Source organism: Lathamus discolor, chromosome 5 (genome assembly GCF_037157495.1).
Source record: "Lathamus discolor isolate bLatDis1 chromosome 5, bLatDis1.hap1, whole genome shotgun sequence".
Classification (NCBI taxonomy): domain Eukaryota; kingdom Metazoa; phylum Chordata; class Aves; order Psittaciformes; family Psittacidae; genus Lathamus; species Lathamus discolor.
In genome coordinates this window covers 28,418,874-28,443,900 of record NC_088888.1, presented here as the reverse complement: position 1 = coordinate 28,443,900, position 25,027 = coordinate 28,418,874, and the positions used below count along the sequence as shown (strand labels likewise).

At 38.4% G+C, this 25,027-nt stretch overlaps 1 protein-coding gene across 4 annotated transcripts in view; it reads right to left on the bottom strand.

Moving 5' to 3' along the window:
* The window catches only part of AKT3 (AKT serine/threonine kinase 3), a 148,497-nt gene that overhangs the window by 73,108 nt on the left and 50,362 nt on the right, over window positions 1-25,027 (bottom strand). For 2 of the 4 annotated variants that reach the window (XM_065680164.1, XM_065680163.1), the window contains exon 3: window positions 9,749-9,824. The exons of the other annotated variants lie outside the window; for them this stretch is intronic. The gene's annotated coding sequence lies outside the window, so the exon portion shown is untranslated. The remainder of the gene's footprint in view (window positions 1-9,748; window positions 9,825-25,027) is intronic. 4 annotated transcript variants of the gene reach the window in all.

Here is a 25,027-nt window from a genome sequence, read left to right as displayed (position 1 = left end):
TAAAAAAAGTTGGGTTTTTTTTCAAAATCACTTCTGCAAAACATCTACATTTTTCAATATGTAAATGGCTTTAGAGGTGTGAAGGAAATGTCTTTAATATACAGTGCTGATAAGCAACAGAAACCTGAGTTCAAAAACTTGCTTCCTTAAAAGAAGCAACAGCTGCCACACAGACATAAGTGAGATTTAAGGGAAGGAGGAGAAGGGGGGGGGGGGGGGGGAAGAAAAGAAAAAACAGAAAGAAAAAGGGAAAAAAATGCCTTTTGCCTGTGTCATCAATTTACTAAAATGGATTAATAGAAATAATATTGTTTGCCTTTTTTTCTTTTTCTTTTTTTTTTTTTAATGGCACATTTTGTTAAATCAAAACTCCAGCTCCCCTATACTAATATTTAATACCAAGGAGAGGTGGGGAGGAATGAACTTATTTAAGCACGTTAAAAAAAATTACATAAAAGTAAATAAAACAACTTAAAACCAAGCCATTTTTCTTTAAAAGAAGGAACTGTAATTCATGTCAGGTCAAGTAAAATACCAGAAGTAATGCCAGTGGTTTTGAGATTGAATTTACTCACCTTGGCCCTCTGAGGGCAGTGTTACCTAACACACGATTAGAAGCATCAGCAGACTATTTGATTAAGTCAGCAGACACCAGTAAAGCACTTCTGTTAAATAATTACTTATGTCTGATTTAATGATAACAAACTTGCAAGATAGTTCAAAGCTACTGTGAAAAAAATATGTTTTAAAAAAACTAAAAAAATATACCTGTGCTCATGACTCTTTCAATCTAATATGAATGTGCAATTATACAGCATACAAAAGATTTGACAAAATCTTAATGCACACCAAAAGATTAATTTTAGCTGGTATTTTTCCTACTGCGCCTTAGCATTTTAAAAGCTACTTTTATTATATACCCCCTCCCAAATATTTGCCAGCTGTTCAAAAAGAAGCAGAATTTGGAGCTAACGTTTTCTGACTCTGTCTTTTCTACTGTGAGACAGTGATTATTTATTTATACTAACTGTTTTCCCACAGATCCCAGTAATGCTAAATGACATTTTCAGCACATCCATACTTAACATTAGACAAATTAATTTTTCCACTCACAACTGGGAAATAGGAAACATTCCATGCGAGGTGCGTGCATAGGCTTATGCTACAGCTAAGATTCCATTAAGTTTCCTGCAAATGGGGAATTAAGGTGAGAAAGTTCAAGCGCCTTTTTCACTGCCCACCACATCACAACAATCCAGTGCAGATATAAAGACTGGTCAATTTATGTTCAGCAATTCACAGCTGTGTGGTCAGAAACCCGTGAAAACTGCACAGATGTTAAGATTCTGCAGAAGGCAGCAAGCAGCATAGGAAGAAAGATCTAGAAGCTCCTCAGCTGATCAAGAGGAGGGAGAGGAAAGCAGGAACAGCATTCTCTTCTCCATGCCAGCCAAGATACACTGAAGCAGTAGTAAGTATTGATCAGATATGCGGCTCCTAGTACTAAAACAACATACTTCCAAGTGGAGAGGTGGAGCCACAAGGCAGTGCAAAGCCAGAGTAGTTCTCCATGGTCTCAGAATGCTCCTCTGCAGCTAAAGTGATGGAAGGACCACTCTTGTGAATGGGAAGTTCTTCTCTACTCTTACTGTGGAGTTTCTTCCCCCTAGGTTCTATATGCAACCTATGTGCCCCAGCTCAGTAGGGTTCAAAGCACCAGTCCCCCATTTTTTCATCAGGACTTCTGGTGTGAGTCACTCCACTGCCTTGTGCAAACGCATCAGTACTTCAGCTCCTGCTGTTTATTCAATGCTTTCCCATTACATTAATAATCTTTTCTCTAAAATATCAAAAAATCTAGAGGAAAATATTCAATAACAGAGAGACATGCCGCTATTCAAATGTAAATGCAGTTTTCAAACTGGTCATCTACAATACCCACACAGAATTACTGATGTTTTTTGGCATCTCATGGAAAATAAATGTTCACAGCACATACTCGATTTCCATATGCAGAGAACTTTGTCCTTTTAAAAAATCATACCAGTAATACTGAGTTAGCTGACATCCTGATAAATTGAGAATTGACCTTTACCATGTCCATTCTGAGCCAGCAGGAAGAAAACCTTGCCAGTTTCAACATCACTCTCACTTCCCCTTCATTCTTTAAGGATAAAAATTAGAACAATAAATAAATTTAATAGAAGCTGGTATTAGGAAACGCTGTCTGGAACAACAGAGTTCTGTATTGCATCAGCATCCCTGAACAACAAAGGAGATCAATATTTTCTAAATATGCCTGCTATTCAGGAATTGAAAACCAAGGTCTTTATCTCCTGGAAACATTTAGGGACACTGCTCACATCTTCTAAATTTCTCTCTTGCATAAGGCTTTATCGGATCAAAATTCAAAACACTATTTAGCAGCTTCTCAAAGCAGTTCTGTAGGTTTTAATAGTTTTGTGATATATATGTGGTAAATGCAAAAAACCATGTAGAATATTGTCTCCCATCATTTTTTTATAGCTAAAAACCTCCGCATTCTCAGTACTTTTAAATATTTGTATTTTTTTATACAGTACTATCAGCATCAAGTGGTACTTTGTGTACCAGAAAAAAATATTACTTTCTTCTGTTTTTAATGAAGTGCTAGCAGACCAAAGATCTTTTTCAGGTTTTGAAAATATCTTAAGAGTCGGACAAGAACACAAATATTCATCTGTAAATTACACTAAGACAGCTACAGCAGCAATAACTTAAATTCATGTACTTGATACAAATGTATACATTAAATCAGACAATTCAAATGTAAATGGTTTTTACATGTAGTTAAGTTGAATTAAACATCTTCTTAATATTCTCTACTTACAACATTTTGTAAAACAGCCAACTCTAGTTTACACAAGAAATCTCAAACTTTCCATTGTTTGCAAAAGAGTATGATAAATTTGACAATAGCATTATCATTCAACTGAGTTTCTTTGACAGATTAATGTGTTGTCAAAAATTATGTGACTTTCCCCTCTTAAAATTGGTATACTTGCTAGCATGTTTTCACAAAGCAAGCCATCTCACTTTAAAACTCAGCACACTGCAATAATTTTAAGATAGCTCCTCTGAACTTTCTCGTCACTAGGTGTGCTCCCAGCCTCATACCTTGCCAACTACCAAAAGCTAGCACCAACATTGTTCATCTATGTCTCTGACTCAAGCACATTGTTGCAGTCAGCCTTTTTGCTTTACCATTATTTGCAAAGAATCAGTCTAAGATACGTTAGAAGCACAAACTGCTTCAGTTGAAACAACAGCTCCATTGCTGCTGTACACATCAGGAGAACTCTTTGGTTGCATGAAATGCTTCACCATAAACAGCATTGTAGCACTACCCAAGTAACTTGGGCTGCACACAAGCAATGACAGAACAGAGGAAACAGCACAATTCAATGGATAAGAACTGACAACCCAAGTAACAGGCAAAAAGCAATTCTCCACTTACAGCACTGGTTGACCCCTGCCTAGGCTCAGATGTGGAAATCAGCTCTTGGGTAGGAGGCAGCCACACCTGAATTTTCAGTCAGAATTAAGTTGACATAATCCTAAACTGACTTCTGCCACCTTGTCACAGTGATAATAAAGGGGCACATCAAATGCTCCCATCAGTAGTTATTGTTATCAATAACTTACAGACTTGGTGCTTTATAGACCTAAGATGGAAGACACAATAAAAAGGGGTTCTTTCAGTGGGAGCTTGGTGGAAAGGGTGCTTGGGTTCATTCAGACAGTACTGAAGTCATGCTGTGACTGACCAAAAGACCCTGATATATACTGATAACTGGAAGAAATGCCTGCAATCCACAGCGACAGTGCACCTCAACCACTATTTCATTTTCCATTTTTCAGTTCAAAATAGGTATCAGAATGTTGAATTCACATAATATTGGAGAAGAAAATTCAGTATTTCAAAGTTTGTTTTTATCTTTCAAGTTAAGAGATCACCTGGATAAGACAATTAGCCTTTCTGGGCTAATTTATTCTCCCTCCATGACTGTATCCTTTTTCACATTTCTTTCACATTATCCTGGAAATTCGGCAGCAGCAGAAATCACCGAGCAAGAAATAAGAAAGGATTTTAGTGGAAGAAAGAAACCTGTATTCCTATAGAGCCATCCAAATTTATTTATGTGCAACTGTCAAACAGGAAAATGTAAGCTATGCCTGACCAGCTCCTTGCTCTGAAGAACTGAAAATCAGATCAAGTGAAAGAGAAAATTAGTTGCTAATCTCATTCTAACCCCTAGCATTTACTTGTCTGCTATATAATACTAGACAATCACCAATTGGCACTTTCTGCATAAGAAAAGCTCAGGATGCAGTAGCAGGGGTATGCAACGTATCAGTCTTGAGGTAGACAGACAAAGATATGTGAAAACTTGTAATAGCACCTGTCCACCAAACATCTGAGACTGAAATAACTGCATCACTCTTTCTACTTCCACAATACCAAATTTATTAAGCTGTTAGGTTTTCTTTTTTTTTTTTTAAACACACCACATGGAGAAATGAAAAGTTTTCTTCCCTACATGAAAAGGCTCTTTTCAGGAATAAACAACGGAGGGAGGGAAGATATTAAACTCCTGAACTAATTAACAGAAGTAAAGGAGGCGGTGGGGGACAATGATAATTAATATGTACCCTCCTCCTAACCAAATCTCCACATACATTCATTCTGTATATGCACACACAACAGCAGCATCATAAACCGTCTCAAGTTCTTGCCATTATTCAGTTCGACATCTGCACATGTTTATGCGTCTCTCCAAACAACCTCTTGAACACCCTGCTGGAGCTGTCATTTTTTTCTTCTCCCTATCTGGCAGATGGCAAGTCAACAATCGGCATCAACAGCAGCCGAATATCTCCCCCCTCTATCCGACCCCCCTAAACAGACACAATAATAACTTCTTTGTGCTTCCCCACAATGCAGCTGCTTAAACCATTTCGCTACAAGGCTGCTTTGCCTTAATAAAAAAAAAAAAAAAAAAAAAAAAATCCCTTCTGTCAAGTCTAAAAAGCAGCATAATGTTAAGCAAGCTAAAGCCACAGCACAGCTGCAAACGGGCAGACACATTGACAGCTCCTCCCTTAACAAAGCCCTGTGAATTGAAGGGGGTTCATCTGAGGCTCACACAGTAATTAGTATAAAAAAGTCCGACAGCCTCTATTATGCTAGGAAAAAAAACTGGACAGAACTGGGCTGCTGTTTTGCGTCAAGAGTTCTGCTGCAGAGTAGATAAATCATGTTGGGTTTTTTTCCTCTCTTTTTAAAGACAGTAATAAGGAGGATGAGAGAAGCTAATTTGAAAACTTGGACACAGTAATTGTACCATATGGTGAGCATTTATCCCTTCTGAAATACACGCTAACAGTCACTTACATGCACAGTGCTTTGTTTTACAGTTGTTATTCTCTCTACCATATTCATAAAATGGATCTGAATATCCGATACTCCAGAGAAGTTGTGTGTAATTAGCAGCAAAACTGCCTGAGCTTAATATATTGGCCTACCATAGCAATCTAGTTAATTGCAGAAAATCCCATGACCCCAAATTTAAATAGTGTCCACTTCAAGGATTTTTTTATTTCTCTCAAACTGGCTAAATATCACACATAATAAAGTTCAGAGAAGTAATTTATTGACACTAATGCTCCTTGAATCTGTTGGCTCCAAAATGCATGAGCAGGAGGTATTTTCCTTTTCATTTATGCAGTATAGAGGAATTAATTCAAGAACTATATAACAGTAACCACAAAATATTTCAGTTCCATTGTACTTGGGTAAGGAATTGCGCCGTAAACTTTAAGGTGAAACTAAACTTCAGAATGGAGCACAGGAGGGAGACAAAGACTTCAAATCCACTCCCCTACTTCCACCTCCATTTTCTTCCTTGACTGGGCCTTGTAGTATTTTTATTAGCAATCCAAGCACTTCATTCGTAAGGACCATCAGAATTCGGAAAATATACCATCCAACTCTTAGGGTCTGCTTGCTCTTTACCGCCTACTTCCAGCTTTTCAGACTGTTCATTCCACCAAATCATCCTGGAATCACAGAAGGTAAGGAACCAGTTGAGTGGAGCTGAGAAAATGTAGGCTTCTTTAAATAAAGGAATCACTGTAGTTAAACGTCACAATTAATAAGCCTTAGAAGTACTGCTTACAGAAAATAAGATGTAGGGAACTTCCAATCAAGGGAAATACAAAGCTTAAGCAAAATAAGAGATGAAAATTTGGTGAAAAATTAACAAGATACAAAATGAAGTCTGCAACTGAGGCAATGGTATTTGGAGAGAACCAGAATGGTTTCTTCTATTGATTGTTACAACAACAGAAATCTGCTTCAGGGAAAATACAAGTACTTTCAACTGTCTGGATCAAAATGGAAGTACTAGAGCAGAGTGCTAGGTACTAAGGAGTCCCAGAACTAGCCAGAATACATCCACAATTACTAAGAAATTGTAAGTGAGGTGAAAACCACTGGCAAAAACCAGCTACCCTTCAACAATGACAGTTAAGATGAAGGATTATAAACAGAGAATTACACCCCACACCCCCAAGAAGAACAAAAAAAAAAAGGTTAAAAAAGAAAACTTAAAAATTTCAAGTCAATTACCTGGATGTCAATCAAAGAAAACTGCAATTCTGTTTTTAATCATACACTTGAATAATGCAAACTGACGTATAATAAACAGAGCAGCACTGCGTTTGAGTAGAAAAATCATCCTCAAGATACATATGGGATTTCCTTAAGAATATCAATTAAAAAAAATGGATAAGACTGATACAATTTATTTCAACTTTTATAAGCTTTTAATAAGTTTAAGGGAGCAGTAGTTGTGTGAATGAAAAAAGCTGTGTGATGGAACAGAACAGAAATAGGAAACTGAGTAAAAGGAAGAGAGCAAAATAGGATTACAGAGTCAAATTTCCACCCATGATGCTCTACAGTTCTCTGTTAGGAACACTTTAGTGAAAATATATGATAATAATCTGGGATCACCACTGCATATACTGCAAGACAGTGAAACTATTCAAGTTTATTAAGAATGTGAAGAATTTCAGAGTGGCAAAGCTATGCCAGTGAGCTGAGAAACACCAGATGAAACACAGTGAAGAATTGCTTAAATTAATAAACAGTTACAGGAATAACCTGAAATACTCATACACCATGTTTAGTTTTAAATTAACCACTGAAGAACAATTAATGCAACCTTTGCTTAACTATGCAGTACTGAGATGAAAGAAAGAATATTATAATTTGTAAAGTTACACAATATTAGGAAAACTGAAAATATTATTATTCCCTGCTAAACAAATAAATTACAGTTTTGCTAACTATATTTTTTAAAATGACAAAAGAACAGAAAGGCTTCAGAGACAAAACACACACACACAAAAACAGAGAGAAGCAGAGTGAAGAGAGAAAGACTGGATTAGTCTTCAGTTTCAAAGGATGGACTCCGACAAAAGGATTTAACAACACAAATGGCCAATAGTAGAATAATCAATCATCTCATAGCAGCACGTTTTCAGAAGAGTTCAAGAATGGATTTTCAAAAGTTCATCATCTAAAGTTCTAGCTGGATCCTGTAACATCACCACGTAACTAGCTGTTTGCACAATGGCAATGCCAGCCACTCTCCCACCAATCCAGCACACACCACCTACTAGCACCTTCAGAGAAAACCAGCCTCTCCTTTAATGCTGTGAGGCATCTCCAAATGTGTGTGAGCACTTACCCTTTAAAAATTACAATCTCGCATTCAGGATATTGGAGTACACATTCAATACAGGCAGGTTCTTCCTTGAACTGCTATGTGGTTTTGCCCTGTACTAGCCAAGGAGTATTGATGGTGAATGAAAGTTCCAGTCCTTGGCCATTGTGGTTCACCTTAAATACAATCTACTACCAGCACAGTGCATGTGGCAAGGTGAAGAACACTTGTGAAGGAAGTGTGCAGTGCATCCCATGTCCCACTCTCTGATGTCAGCACTGGAATCCATGCAGCTGAGGCAGATCTACAAAATGATCTAACCAAAAACAGACCCCAAGAAAACAGGATTTGACCACATCAAAACAATTTCAGTTCACTCTACAGCTAGTATCAGCACCAAGGAGAAATTACTAACTAGGGGGAAGAAAGAAGCAAGGGAGAAGGGGTATCAGCATGAACCTAGGCAAGATTAACTTATGATTAACTAGACTGATGGTCTACCTTGTGACTGCAATTCTTATTTTCCAATTAAGTTATAAAATCAGGTTCAAGTGATTCAAATTTCTAATATCAGCTGCATCTCTAGGCAACGATGCCACAATTGTTCTGATATAATATTAAACCAAGAATTTCCCAATACAAATTTGCCTAATACAAATTCGCCTAATACAAATTCATATTTTATACAAGCAAAAAATACTCTGGCATATATGTCTTTGTATAGAAATTGCAGATGAAAAAATATGCCAACTATAAGGAATAGGTACAAATGTTGGCACTGTAGCAAATAACTGAAAAATCACTTAGAATTTACAATTTGAAAAAAGCTAGAAATACAGTACCTTCACATACGTTTCTGAAGTGGCTATTATGATTTAATGATATTAACAAAATCTTAGCAACACAGAGATCTCAATATAAATTGACATTTTGAGTAAGCCATGTAATACTTCGCATAATAGAAGCAGTGCCAAGAGGATAAAAACTATTTGGTCAGTATTTTCTTAAATTTGCAGCCTACAATTAAAGTAATGAAGCTAAAAAAACCAACCAAACAAAAAAACCCTCAGGTTTTTAATCTCAGTATTCTACGTATTTCTAAAACATTTCACTGCCTTAAATTGAACAAAACTGTTCATAACACCCACATAAGAATCATAATACAGTTCAATCTTAATATACATATTTTTCAGTATTTTCTATTGTATGATTTCATTATATTACAATTGCAATAAATATTCAGCCAAGTGAAGTGTTCTTTTGCTTCAAGTTTTTCCAGTCCTCTGAATTAAAAGAAAGCTTGACTAATAAGCAGAAATGCAAAATTCCCATACAATTTCACTTGCGCACAATTTTTGCCTCATTTTCAGTCACTTAAAAAAATTCTAAAACAGAGCTATGAATTATGAACCCCAAAATTCCAAGTGACAAGATAGAACGGAAAGATGAGTGACCCAGATAAGACATATGAATTTATCTAGCCAGTATCAGGATGAGGTTTGTTACCGGTTTTCTGCTAACAGACATGCATTTCATGGGTTTTGTGCTATGAGCATGTATTTTTTTCCTAATCTGAATTACTGAAAAGTTTTTAATGACAGCCTCAAAATAATTTTGATGCAAAAGGCATCTAATAACTTAGAGGATGACCTTAAATAGATCTCAGCAAACTTTACAATTACATTATTCAATGCAAAAGTCAAATTTCCTACAAGATGAAACACTGATTAACTCCTCCTACATCTGGCCTTTCTGAAATTCTAATTAAACATACAAGAATTAACTGGCACCAAACATTTAACATTCGTTACACCAAAATAATAGGAACCAATAGGAACTGTAATTTTCAAAAAATGTATTTGCACTATTTTTTAATTAACTAAACAGATTGATATGGTTTTAGTGGATGTGTTTTCCTCTAGAAAGTAAACAGCACAATTTTCTAATTAACAAAAACAAAATGGAAACTGACTTACAACACTGACTTCAAAATCCTTGTGAAAGTCTGTACTGGTGATGTCACAAATGCTGTCACATCTGAGCGGGTATTGTCTGTAGAAGGTTCAGAAATGTCCATTTTAATCAAAACATTTATTAGAGGTAGTTGTGTCTTTTGTTTTTCATTTAATGAACTACAGAATCCCTTAAGAATCATGGTTGCAACTCCCTTTAATAAATTAGGTAAAATCTAAATAGCTGAAATACAAAGATCTCATCCATAATGGATATAGAAACTGATGTAAGAGTGAGGGGAAATCCATACTTTATGCTTCCATCAGCCTTTAACAATGATGTTTGCATAACACTGATGTAACACTCACATTTTCCAACTTGCTTAAAATGACCTATAGATAATTCCTTCAGAGTGCTAAAATGCCAGTGATGGACTACTAGAAGACAGAACATGCCATTTCTCCAAGTTTACAGTCATTTTTAAATTTTCAACTTCATGACACTTCAAAGACACATATTAACTTCCATTTCTCCACACTGCAAAACATTAACTACTAAACAACTACTTTTCTTATGGCAAGAAATCATCACATTGCTGGTCCAAATCCCAGAGACAAAGCTGGGGACACTTGTTCAATTAGATGCAAGTTGCAAGTGTCTGAAAAAAGCCTCTTCCTTCTCTCCTTTTTCCCTGTGCAATTTGGGAGCATGGCACTGCCAAAAGGACCATGCTGCACTATGAGAAAGGATTTGAGCTGTGTAGGTGGCTGAAGAACTCTTAACATTCATCCTCCTATTTAAAGCATTTAAAGTATAACTATTTATATACTTAAGTTTCTTTTGATGCAAGTCATCTATGTTCTATAATTGTTTCTGTATGTCCCCAGTACAGACAAGCAAACAAAGAAAGAAGCTTTCCCGGTAATGACTTACGGTGAGAAAAATAAACTTGGGTACAGAAATTCTTACAAAATCTTTTAAAACTTCATGTCTGTGATATAAGAACTGTAACAAATGACAATGGAATAAAGCTATGCTTTTATTTTAAATTCCAAAAAGGCGGGGGGGGGGGGGGAGGGGGGTGGAGGATGGAAATCTCATGCCAGAATGAGGTAGAGGACATATGGGCAGTCTATCACCTGACTACCAAACAGCAGTACTAAAGCTGACACATGTTTGCTAATCCCGAGAGGTAAAATGCTGCTTTGTCTTCTGGGGGTCGTGCTGCAGATGAGTGTTGGTTATGATGCTGATGCATTTTTCCATGCTGATGTTCCCCAGGGAATCTGTGTTCCCCATTAGGGAGAAGCGACACAAATTTTTCATCTCCTCTAAAGAGACTTCCATACTTTTGTTACCAAGTGTGCTCATAAGAATAGCAAGCATTAGCAGCACAGCTGAAACACTTTTAACAAAAGCTTTTCTTCTGGATGACTACAGTTTAATTCAGTTCAATTTTATACCAAGACTATTTAGTTTTCAGTGACAGCTTGATCTTGTACCAACAGATCACATACAGTTTGATAGGAAATTACTGAAATTTGGTCACATGATTATTGGTTACAGACAGCAACCCCTCTTCAGACAATCTGAGATGATTAAGGGGAGGAGCATCTCCCGGAGATCTGCTCATTCTCTAATACACTTTTAATCTCCGTATGGGGCAGAATAAGGTGAGGTCAAGGGATCAATGACCACTAAGACAGAGAAATGCTCTAGTTCTCTACAAGTTTCTAATTCTCCTGAAATAAATCTGTTTTCAGACTCCTCTAGTCCCAACAAAACTCCTCAGGGAATTCCAGGTGCAATTTTTCATTATACCTCAGCTACTGTGGCTGAGGAAAAACCCTCCTCCTCCTCCTCCTCCCAGTCCTGCAGTCCAGTGGTCATCTTTGCCTGATGTGCCACATGTGCAGCTCACTAGTCCAACAGGAAGAAAAAAGAGGGGTGGGGGGCAGGGAGGGGAGGAGGTGGCAAAGCGGTTACGTTCCAGCCAGGGTCTAGCTGAACCTCTTCCTTCATTAGCAGCATACCATTAGATCTGATATAGTATAAAAAGAAAACATCCTCTGGATATTGCCTTCAAAACTTCCCTCCCTCCCTGCCACACTGGGCATCTGTTGAAAGGATCTGGTTATGTGAGTAACACGTGGGAGGGCTGTATGTGTATCTATTGTTGATTGTACAAGCAGCAACGCAGACAACACACACTTCTTGCAGCCTCTTTTTGTGAAAGGATGGTTGTGCTGCCTGGGTGCATCCTTCATGCGTTTGCTCCTTAGGTCAAAGCGCAGAAAGAGTAACACTCCTGCCTTCATTTCAGGAGGAAAATTAACGCCGACTTACACAACACTTCTATACCATTCTCTACACCTGTATTTGTACCACCACAAACAGAACATTTTTATTCTCAACCCAGTAACAAACCATGCGCTAGAGAAAGTGCCTTTCAGTGTCTTTAAACTACTCCATTTACTTAACATATCAAAACAATAAGAAATTACTTGATTGCCATGAATCAGTACCTTCACACATTAAAGTGTAAAAGACTAATAGCCTTTACTTAGTATAATGAGAAAACAAAAATACAGTAAGAGAGCTATAACTGTCCATGATAACGAATATGAAAGTGCCAAACTGATGGCAACAGCAGTACCCAGCTAAAAAAGACTATGAAACACACAAGGAACTACAGTAATTTTATAATTTTAAATTGATACAGTGTTTTTCAAACAGCACGTCAGAGGGGAGCTCAGCAAAGAACAACTGTATTTTTGCTGTTTCATTTGAATAACACTCTGAGCAAGTCTTGGACAAATTCTCAACAAGTTCACATTTCATTGCTAATCTGAGTATCTCATGCAAATTTGTATAGGACATTTTGTGATTTTTTATTCATGGTATCATGTATTTTAAGACAAAAACAAAACCTCATCATTTCAGTATGACCTCTTCAAGGAACGAGTCCACAGAATTCTCCCCTGTTATGCATATACTGGTAAAAAACTATCTGATTTTTTATTACTTATTTTCCAAAATGTACTCTGTTTTTTTTTGAGGGTATCATGATGGCAAGGCAATTCCATACTGCTCAATACCCACAGAGGTTCTCAGAACCTCGTGTTCTAAAGTTATTCTCTCTATCCCAAAAACATTATAATTTTTCTTCTCTCCTATTTCTCCAGGATGTTGATATTCATTTTAATATTCAATATTAAAAGAGAAACTGGACTGGAGATCATAATTCCCATCCCCCAGTGCTAATTTACTTCCTTGTATTCTTACTATGCATCTTGAGAAGCTGCAAGGAAACCATTTTCTACAGAACTTGACTATGAATTCTCAAGAATTACAAGCATTAAAGAACCCAAAGACTTAATTTAACACAATGGCATTTAGCATTTCTCAGTTCATGGAACCCTAACATTTTCCAGCAGAAACAAGGAGTCCTAAATACCAAGAGAAGTTCTGTGTCCCACACCCTGGACATGCTGGCTGGGTGTTGCTTCAGTAACCTTTTGTAGACTCCTACAAAGCAGTCCAAAGATGTCCCTATATCCACAAACCGGATGGAAACAACTATTATTACTTTTAACTACCATTAACTTATATTTAAAATAATACTGCTTCTGTAGTGGAAGATTTTTCCATCTCCCAGGAATGTATCTTAATGTTTCATGAGTAGGTTTAGAACTGGTGTGGAAGAAAGATGCACAAGTAAATCACATATCCAATATTGGACATCAACAGAAAAATATAGGTAAAAATAAGAAAAAGGAAAGAAAGGGAAAAAAAGAAAAAAAAAAAAAAAGAGAAAGAAAGGAAAAAGAAGCGGGGCAAAAGACCAGATGAAAAGACCTTACAAACAGGCAGTAGACTACTGAAAATACTGTAAGGCCAGAAAAAATGGCTGCCATAATTCAAAAAGAATAAAGTAGTTCTCTCTTCCCTCCCAACCCTCCAAAATCCACCTGGTTGTCTTAATGGAAAAGTCAAAAGGTAATTATAGGGAAAAGGTCAGTATTAAGACTGAAAAGCTTGCCCAAATAAGGAGGAAAAGACAATAAAATATGCCAGGACAATGTAAATACACAACTGAGACAGATAGAAAAGAATTTGATGAGCTTCTTTCAAAAGATGTTCATCATCAAAAAACAGGAAGCCGGGCACGAAATCAGTGGAACTGCTCAATAACAAAAGTATATAAAAGGAACTCAAGGATGATAAAGCCATAGCAGAGAAGCACTACAAATTACTTGCCTGGTTTTTACAGCTAAACATGCTAGAAAGATACCCAGACCCAGACCCTTTCCCTGTAGTAGACGAGTGAAAGCTAGATGATTTAATTTAAATATGTAGGAATTACCAGATGTCAGCAAGTCACTAAGAGTGGACGCCAGGAGTGCTGAAGGAATGGAAATGTGAAACCACAGAGATTGCTGGCCAAGAAGCGTAACTCATAACTACGAATGGCCACACGCCCGGAAGATGGACTGCAAACACAACCTCAAACAAAAAGAAACTCTAGAAAGGATCCCAAAAACTGCAAGTCTGACTCCTGCTTCTGGTGAGTAACTAGAGTCTATAATAAATAAGATCACAGAGCACATGAGACAATGCAGATCTGTTGGGAAAGAGCCATCATGGCTGCTTTGAAAGGAAAGCCTGCATCACTAACCTGATGGAGTCATACAAGAGAGGCAATAAATATGAGAGAAAGGGCACCCAGTAGGCATGATGAGTTTGTCAAGATTTCTCCCCAAATATCAGTAAAGAAATTAAGTTGCCACAGGATTGGAGAACAGGTTCTAATATAGTCTGAATGTTGGATGAGTAAAAGGAAAAAAAAAGATCACAGAATCATAGAATAGTTAGGGTTGGAAAGGACCTTAAGATCATCTAGTTCCAATCCCCCTGCCATGGGGAGGGACACCTCACACTAAACCGTATCACCCAAGGCTCTGTTCAACCTGTCCTTGAACACTGACAGGGATAGAGCATTCACAGCTTCCCTGGGCAACCCATTCCAGTGCTTCACCACCCTTACAGTACAGAACTTCCTCCTTATATCCAATCTAAACTTCCCCTGGTTAAGTTTTAAGCCATTACCCCTTGTCCTATCACTACAGTCCCTAATGAACAGTCCCTCCCCAGCATCCCTATAGGCCCCCTTCAGATACTGGAAGGCTGCTATGTGGTCCCCACGCAGCCTTCTCTTCTCCAGGCTGAACAGCCCCAACTTTCTCAGACTATCTTCATACAGGAGGTGCTCCAGTCCCCTGATCATCCTCATGGCCCTCCTCTGGACTTGTTCCAGCAGTTCCATGTCCTTTTTATGTTGAGGACACCAGAACTGCACACAATACTCCAGGTGAGGTCTCACAAGAGCAGAGTAGAGGGGCAGGATCACCTCCTTCGACCTGCTGGTCACGCTCCTTTTGTGCAGCCCACGATACAGTTGGCTTTCTGGGCTGCGAGCGCACACTGAAGCCGCCTCATGTTAAGTCTCTCGTCGACCAACACCCCCAAGTCCTTCTCTGCAGGGCCGCTCTGAATCTCCTCTCTGCCCAATCTGTAGCTGCGCCTGGGATTGCTCTGACCCAGGTGTAGGACCTTGCACTTGTCACGGGTAAACTTCAAAAGGTTGGTATCACCCCACCTTACAAGCGTGTCGAGGTCCCTCTGGGTGGCATCCCTTCCCTCCAGCGTATCAACCGGCCCACACAGCTTGGTGTCATCTGCAAACTTGCTGAAGGCGCACTCAATCCCACTGTCTATATCAGCGACAAAGATGTTGAACAAGACCAGTTCCAACACCCATCCCTGAGGGACACCACTCGTTACCGGTCTCCAGCCGGACATTGATCCATTGACCACAACTCTTTGTGTGCGGCCATCCAGCCAGTTCTTTATCCACCAAGTGGTCCATCCATCAAATTGATGTCTCTCCAATTTAGAGAGAAGGATGTCGTGTGGGACAGTGTCAAATGCTTTGCACAAGTCAAGGTAGATGACATCAACTGCTCTACCCCTGTCTATCAGTTCCGTAGCCCCATCATAGAAGGCCACCAAACTGGTCAGATAAGGGTTATTTAATAAGGTCTATAAGGTCATTGGTCAAGATAAGGGCTAATGGCCACTTTTAAGCATAAGAGAGTCAGGAAGTCTCCCAGTGGTTCCATGTTGGCATCATTTTTATATGACATCTTCAAAGACTTGGATAGTGCTGTGACCCACGAAATCTTACAGCTTAAGGATGATACTACACTGTAGTGGACAGTCAAATACCATGTTTATGGCACAGAAAAACAGAAGGATCTCACAAAATTGAGTGGACAAAGATGACAAATGAATACAGAATATATAAACGTGAGGTAATGTGTCTAGGAAAAAAAAATCTAAACTATGCCTCACAATGTTTACCTTAGAACCACAAATTATAGTTCAGTTGAGTTCTAGATTCAACACTCACAGCTCTAAGGAATAGTAAGTTCATGTACAGCAGCAGCCAAAAAAACTGTTGGGCACATCAGAAAGGATACGTAGACAAGATAAAGAAAACTGCTGTGCCCACATCTTCATTACCCTGCACAGTCTTGTCTCCACATCTCAGCAAGAAGGTAGTGGAATTATAAGAAAACACAGAGAAGGGCAACCAAAATGGACAAGGGGATGGAGAAACTGCCTTTTCTGAGAGAGGATGAAAAGACCTCTCTCGTTAGTTCAGAGAGGAGAGAGGGTTGAGGTTTAGAAAATAATGAAGGTAGCTGGTAAGAGCAGAACTACTGTTCACCAAATACCATAATACAATAGTTAGGGCACTTGGTGAAACAGGTCCATAAGCCGATACAAGATCATACAGAGATATACCATCTAACTTTACTAATGCAACAGTTCTGGGCTCTGGGAAAGTGCAAGGGAAATTAAAAGCAAGAAAACAGCCAAGCTCACATGCTCTCCCTAAACAGCATCTCCTCTGCCACTGCAGACAGAATACTGGGCTAGGTGGGTCACTGGGATGACCCAGTAGGCTATTTCTTACATTATGAATACTTAAAGAAAAGCTTCCCTGGTTTGTAAGGCAACTGTCTTACAACAATATAAACCCATAATTTCTTCTCCTCTGCACTGTACACATGAAGAACAGATTATATTGCTTCTCTTTTCTTATTTAGCCTCAGTAACTGCAACTCGCGCAATTCAGGTCACACCCCCTAAATTGCTGATCACTCTCGTTGCTGGTCTTGAACTGCACCATCCAGAAATAGATGCAATTGTTCAGCTAGGACTTTAAGTGCTCAACTGAGCAAAAAGATGCACCTTACAGGCTCTATTACTGTTTATGCATGCCTGTGTTTGCCTTCTTCACAACCCTGAGATATAATTAATACCCAGTTTGTTATCCACAGTATGTACTGGACTTTTTCTTTAGAGCTACTTACCAAGCCACTTCTCATTAATTTCTTTGCAATGTAGGTGATTCTAGAGCACATGTCAAACTTGCTCCCCCGAACAGCTTCCAGCTACTCACACACCACATCTTCATATTACCAATACCCTTCTGAATTTTAATCCCATCCTCCAGCACACCTGCAGTCCCTTTCATTTTGGAGAAACAACATGAATAAACATTCTGTTTTCCATTACTTACCTTATCAATGAGAGTACTGCCTAGGCAGAAGTCAGGTAGCAGCCTAACAAAATTCTATTCCACTTTTACTTCCATTTTGATACTGAACCTTTAATAATTACTCATCAGGTTTCTAACAGTTTCGCTCTTACAAACAAACTCACAGTTATTTCATCTAATATATGTCTGCTACCTTGTCAGTAAAAGGAAAATTTAAGAGTTTGATACTACTTAACCTTGCAAAATTCAGTGACTCACCTCATTTTTCAGATGTTCATAAATTATTTACTTGTTCTAGTATTTTCCCCAAGTTAAACTGGTGATAAGCACTTGCCATACTAAACCACATTTTCTTTGAATATAAAAAACTTCAAAAGCAATCCATATAACTTTCTCAGTGTTATCTATTATATTACAGTCTATATTACCTGTAAATTCTATCATCAAAGATCTTGTGTTTCCTAAAGTACAGAACCTGAGAAACAGATCCAGTCATAAAACTGATCACTGCAGAATACAAAGAGTGATCATATATCATCATATGCACTCATATTCCAAATTCTTATATATACCTTCCAGTTTGACTTTGGGTTATATATAAATAGGAAAGAAGAAAAACAAGATCCAGCTTAGTCTCATAAAATTATGAAGAAAGAAAAAAAAAATCCATCTTTCATCTCAAAAGAAGCAAATGATTTACTAAAGGTCTTATTCCTTTGTGTACAACAGGCCACATGACCAATCTTTAACTCTGACATTAACACAACCTAGTATGAGTGTTCCAGAATAATGGTGCAATTAACTCAAAATGCCTACTGCAAATATAAAAGAAAAACACCTTCAAATATTCAACAAATAGCACCTTGCCACGACTATTGTTATCTGCTGCTGCCAATCAGTATTGTTATGGTTGTACAAAGACTCCAGTGCACCAGACTGTCGCTAATTATGTATATTCAAGTGATTAGCAAGCACTTGTTGCCTCGTTCACACCACCCTCCAAACAGCAGCCTTTGAGAGGAGAATAGACTGCAAATTTATTGAGAGAACACTGTTAATCCTTTGGGGAGAATGTAAATGTAAACAGGACTACTCTACATCAAGGTGCTTTGACAACAAAAATCATCTGCATAAACACATGCTCAACAACAAACAGGTGTTCTATTTCACAACTAGCGCCCATTTGATGCTTTCAAGTAAGCATTATGCACAAACTGTTAGAAGTACTTTGAAACCAGCTGCAATTACTATAATTAGCGCTTTTTCCTACACTTTGGTGGTTTTTTTTTCCCTGTACCTGTTCAGTACTGTGTTAGTTGCAATCTGTAAACTCAAGTGAAGCGAAGGTTCTAGCCTCCTATTTAAAGTTTCCCATCCTCTCAGTTCAGCCTGCACTATGGCAAATTCATATTTTATTGTTAAAGTGCCACCAGTTATAAGATGATGTTTGCATTAAATAACAGCCCTACAAATGTCAGGTCACTCATCTAACACTCATCATGAATAGGAAAACAAGGACAATTGCCAAAACAGCACCACAAAAACACTAAGCCTTCAATGTTCAGGATTTCCCTTTTTTACAGAAATGTCCCCAGGAACTAACAAAACTTATTTTTAATAACATGAACTTTATTTCTAGTTTTACCAGACAATGGGTGGTGAAAAGTCTTGCCTGTAGACAGCTACTTGTTCTAATATGCTTCAAGTAAATGTTTTTTAAATTATTTGATCAGAATGCAAATGCTTCCTTCCATTTAATGAATACAAAATACAGGCAAACCACCCTTATGTCATTTTTTATTCTTATTAAAATGGTGTATTCAAGTGTCTTCCTGTTCTTACTCAGCCCTTCACAGCCTCTACACAGCTCTTGGTTTTCAGCAGTTCCAAATCCTCCACCACAGTAATGCATTTCTGTAGGTGAGCTCAACATGAACAATGAACAATTCTAGTGGCCTTTTCTCCAAAGTCAAACCTTAATATGCTAATTCTGTAAGCCTGGCAATGCCATCTACAGACAGCTAAAATCCAATTCTCCTATCTTATGAGTTGCCAGATTTTAACCACTGAACTGAATAATTCCATATTCAGCACCTGCTGAGAGAAGTTTGTTTGGGGTTCAGTTTGTTTTGGTTTTTTTCCCCACAAATGAAAAGCTTAATAAGCAAAGACTGGCACTGCCCAGGTAGTAAGAAGACAGCTGGGAGGAAGGGCTAAAGATGACAAATATACAGCACTAAAAGGACAGGATACAGATGACAAAAGAAAGAGGCTCTTCTACCTCAGGCAAAACAGGCAGGAAAACCTATGATCAGCACAGGAAAATCTATGATACAATACCTTTCCAAGACTAGGAGACAGCCTACTATGGGCAGCATAATTTGACATGCTCCACCAATAACAAAAAGTACCTGAGATCCCTCTAATGCTTTTTCCATCTGTAACTCAAAAATTCTACTTTGGTGGACATCTACTATGGGTGATTTAGAAACTCTGTATTTTTAACAACAGCCACGATTTTCTTCCAACCAACTTCTCCTCAGCTGGAAATGATATGAAAGCCTCAGTTCTGTTGGACCAGCCAAGCAGTACACACTATATTCATATCAGTTATTCCCTAAGAGACCAAAAGAATGACCAAAAATTTTAATAAACAGTTGTAATATTACAAAACTTCCCACAAAAATGCAGGGAGCAGCATATGCCTAGAAAAATCCAAGCAAAGCTAACTTTTGGGCTTCTTCCAGGAAGATACCATCCTTTGAGAAGCCCAGACAGGGGGTGATAAACCAGTAGTTACTCTCATTTTCTCGGCTAGCTCTTGTAGCAAAGTATGTAAAATGTAGCTAACCCAGCAGTTTCAATTGTACAAACAATCCCCACAATGACATGGACTTTTCTTTTTTTCTGACTTTGCTTCTTGACAAACAGAAAAATCTGGCAAGCTAACAACAAAAAAGTATCTACGGCTCGTATATTCAAATATGAAGAAACACCAGATTCAGAGTTACCTTAAGCTTTCAACGTACACTAACAGCTGTAAGTTAGAGAATGTCTTGCATTAGAGTCATCTTTCATTTGCATTCCTAGCTTTCACACTGTAATCCCAAATCAAATTTCACAATACAGTAGCACCCAGCCACTGCAAAAATGCAAACTCTGCCTAACATCAACACTACCATTCATGTGACCTGCAGTAAGGCAATTCAAGGATCTAGACTCTTTTTTTGGGTATAGAGTATTTTTTTTTATGTCAGTTTAATTCCCTGAACCAACTTTGCTCACTTAGATGAACACAGCTGCATAAACCAAAATATGTAGCATATGCAAAGGTTGAAGTTAGCAGCCCCTTCTTCCCCCTGCTAGAAAGACACAGGCATTAGTTTCACTAATTTAAGTATATCATAATCTCTCTGTCTTGGCACATGAACAGACATGTAATGGCTTAAGCAAACCTTTCTGATTCTGTAGTAAAATAGTCTAAGCGTTAGTAATCTGTTATAGAATTTCTGATGGGAACGGTTACTTCCATTGTCACCACATGAAGGGGTTGGAAGGGGGGGAACAAACAGCTGTGAAATGCTTAAACAACTCCAGGTAAACAAATATGGTTTAGCTACTTTATTGTCAAATAAGTCAGCTATATGCTAAACAGAAAATAGGGCTATATGGATATTTACTCCTCACTCACCTCATTACCACACATAAACTTACATGCAGACACTTCCACTTTCTGTTTGTTTAGTCAAGACTCTTTGTGAGGCTCAAAGGCAACTAATTAGGAGAAATACTGTAATGAATTCCAACATAAGGAGGAGTTTAGAGCCTGGTATCCCATTTACACACACAACCATGTACTGTTCCTGTGTTTCAAGTAAAAGCTATGAGATAGAGTAAAAGAAGAGTACATAACAAGGTCATTATAAGCACTTGCAAAAAAACGCACATTATTTGATAAAAGCATTAAAGCTTTATAAACTCACAGCATCCTGAAAAATCCACACATATGTTTATATTCACTTTACTACAGGGCGTATATTTAAGCACGCATAAGAGATTGATCTAAATAAATGCTCTGACATTGCAAGTCTTAAGTGCATCAGTGAAAGAAACAAAAAAAAAAACAAAAAAAAACTAATCGAACATGGGTTCCAGAGAAGAAACATAATTTTAACATGAGACCGTTCTGAGCTTTATAACATTACAGTTACCTCTGATTTAAAGTGTTTCACTATACTCTTCTCTTAAAAAAACCTTTTCCGTGTATGCTGCATCCAGATTTTTCATTTTTTTTTCATGTGTTCTGATGAAAGGTGAGCTCTTCCTAAAAACAGAGCTGGGCAGATGAATAATAAGCTTGCATCAAGCTTATGTTCTTAGGCTAATGTTCCCAGCAAGTCTCATACCATACTATTGTTTTAAGACTGTATTCTTCCTGAAAAACTATATATAGTGGTTGTGCGAGCATTACATCCGAGGTGGTCAGATCTGACTGCTGGATTTCCTCAAGAAGAATGAGGATCTTTAGGATGGACCAACTGGCTCCTTCCAACAGCTCACGTAAGCAAGCAGGGTTTAGCCTGAAGAAGACAAGTAGCCCTTCTTTCAGGGATCTAAAGAGTAATTTGTTAGCTAGCATCCATCAGGGATGAAACAGTGACTAGATGAGCCAAAGCATCACACCTACACAGACCCTGAGTATATGTCTTGGGTTATTTTGGAAGTCTTCCTGTTAAGAAGAACTAACTTCCACTGCCAGAGAAATTATGGAATTTATTACTATGCTGAAGAATGCACAAGCAATCTAACTGTGTTCAGTATTCTCCAAATGAAGTAATGTAGCTCACAGTTGTAGCCTGTAAGTTTTGGTGACTAAACTTCAGCCAAAGGTTTTATTGAGGTGAAAGTTTGTTCAATTGTTGGTAAGGAAATGAAAATGTTTTTTCAGAAAGTCCTCCTTTTGTGACAAGGCCTCCGTAGAGGTTGTGTACAAGACTATCTACTGCAAAAATGAAACACTTAGGGCTGCTACGAGAGGAAATCCAAAGCAACAGAGGAGTTGCAGCTAACAGACTGGGTGACAGAGGCATAGCTAATGGAAGCAGTTAGACAGCACCCCAGTTTCTGAAACAACCAGCAGTGAACAAAGATAGCAGGAGCAATTAAAAAGGCTGTCAGAAACAACTTGGTATGGATAATGAAGTCTTCAAATCAAACACTTCAGAGCACTAATGCCTACACAAGAGTGACCACCTAAAGCTGGAACTGTTCATACAGGCCTGGCAACTGGCACCAACGAACTACCCTGCCCAAGAGGCAGGACTGCTCCTCCAACAGACCAAATGAAATACAACTTCAAGGAATGGGATTAGTGGCAGGCTACTTTGGCAAGGCCTCAGAGCTGTAGGAGATCTGGACTACAGCCAACATGTTTTGGGCATGATTACTGATACTGTTACGATATTATCAATGGTTCAGACTTCCAAAACTGATCTTTCATTTTCTTTTACTACTTTCTCGTGGTTTAATGATATGCTGCAATGGGGAAAATACTGCTTTCAGACCAGCTAAAAAATATAATTTAGTGTCTTGGTTTTCTAGGTAAGAAACAAAGTTGTCAAAGTTTAAATGTTTCTGTAAAGACCCCTAAGACTCTTAACAACAGGGTTTTGGCAGAACAGCATTCTTCCTCACAGACCAAACTTCTGGAAAGAGAACGCTCCCCTCACAAGAACGCATGCTGTAAATTGTGCTCTCTGGCTGCCTCCATACTCCATTCCTCCTAATTTCCTGCAAAGAGAAAAACCCAAAACAAACAAGATCACATCCTTACAGCAAACATACATAGTCTGAAATCCTTTTTCAGCAGCTTGGGTATAAGCACTCTTCTGGTTTGTTGTTTAACAAATAAGCAATCTCTAACGGTTGGAACAGTATTTAAAAGGGAAGAGATAGCAATATTTGTACAAATACTTAAAATAAGTACACTTTCATAACAGGGCCATATTGTAACTAAACCACTATAATGCATTTACAACTAAGGCTGACTAAATGAAATTTGCTTACACCACACCATCCATGGCACAGCCAGCACATTGTGATGGAGATTAGAGCCCCCCCACCCCCAACCCCGCACCACTATAACCACAGTGTACTTTCTAAGTAGCCTTTGTGGTGCTCACTTTCACAACCCCAGTGCAGTGCAAAGCGGTTGCTCCTCTTACATCCTGTTCCCAGAGCAGGCAGGGGCTGTAAGAAGATTTCTTTCGGAGCAGTGCCCGGGATGATGTCACTGGTTCTGCAGGGGAGGAACAGTACCAGGAAGCGTCAAACCCTCGCATTGTTCAGGGGGATCAGCACATGGGGGCAGGTTTTAAGTCTGTCTGTGGACCAGCAAGACTTTAGATCAGGATTTCACTCGAGGAGGCAGCTGTAGCAATAAACACAACGTTCGCTTCTGTTCCACGGGATGCTTCAAATGTAAACATTCACTCTATAGCTGAATTCCCAGTTTACATTATACTAAGCACAAAGGAGAAGAAATGCAAATAGCTGACCCCTAGCAAAGGTAATAAATCTCTAAGTGTTGATTCCCAAATACTTTCAGATAATTCCCTTGCCCTCTTCCACAAAACACTTCTGGAGTGACATCACTACGGTTTCAAACAGCAAACTACATTTATGACCCTGAGAAGTTAAACAGGAGGAAACAATGAATGAGATCATCTGGGAAGGTGGGGGATGTTTCTTTTCACAAATTACCGCCACTTTCTTTTTCTCTTTTTTAATTTTTACTTTAAAAAAATTTGCATCCTAAAGCTTTTCTCAGTCTCTCCATTATGTAACAGTTCTTTAGGAAACCGCCAGCTACCCTGACAACTGGGATGTTTTGCCAGAGTGGCTTTGTCTAAATCCTAAAGCAGTCCTTGGCTATGCGCTGAGCCCAGTGGCCGCCTGTGATCTGAATGCCAATGAAGAGTGCTGCTCCTCTTGTCTGACAAGTCAGAGACTTAAAGGTCTACCTCAGGTCAGCAAACTGTCTGGGCTACTTTTGTGAGCTTAAGAGACTAAGAAACACAGCCAACAACACAGTCCTTTCCTTTTAAGTGCCACGCTGGGCAAAGAGTGTTTCGTGTCCAATTGTCATTGCATTTTATTTAAAGCAGAAAGAAATATATTCTTCATGCTTTGCTTCTGTTTGCTTCCAAGTCTTACTTTCATACCCCTCATCACCATTTAAGTTCAACCTCCTAGTGGACAGGTAGGGATAAAGATTACTTGCACTTCAAAATCAATTATATAAACATACATATCCAAAATCCAATTAAGATTACAAAAAAATTAATAGCGAAATACATAATATGTCCAGTTTGGCATATGGTCTCCGAGTCTGGTGTACTGGCTCTATACTATTTGACTCTTCAGCTTTTTCTTTGAGTTCCATTCAAAGAAGCGCTATATCCTGTACCTATTCTTTTTTGTTGTTGTTGCAAATCATGAGAAATAGTGCAGCAGGCCAAAAAGTGCTCAATGCTGTTTGCCAGGATTTGTCACAAACACCTGGAAATTCTCTTTTTGACACTTACAAGAGATCTCTTAAGACGGCAATGGATATATAATCCATCACTATCAGTAGTTATGAGGAAACAGTAACTTCCTTGCTATTATTTCA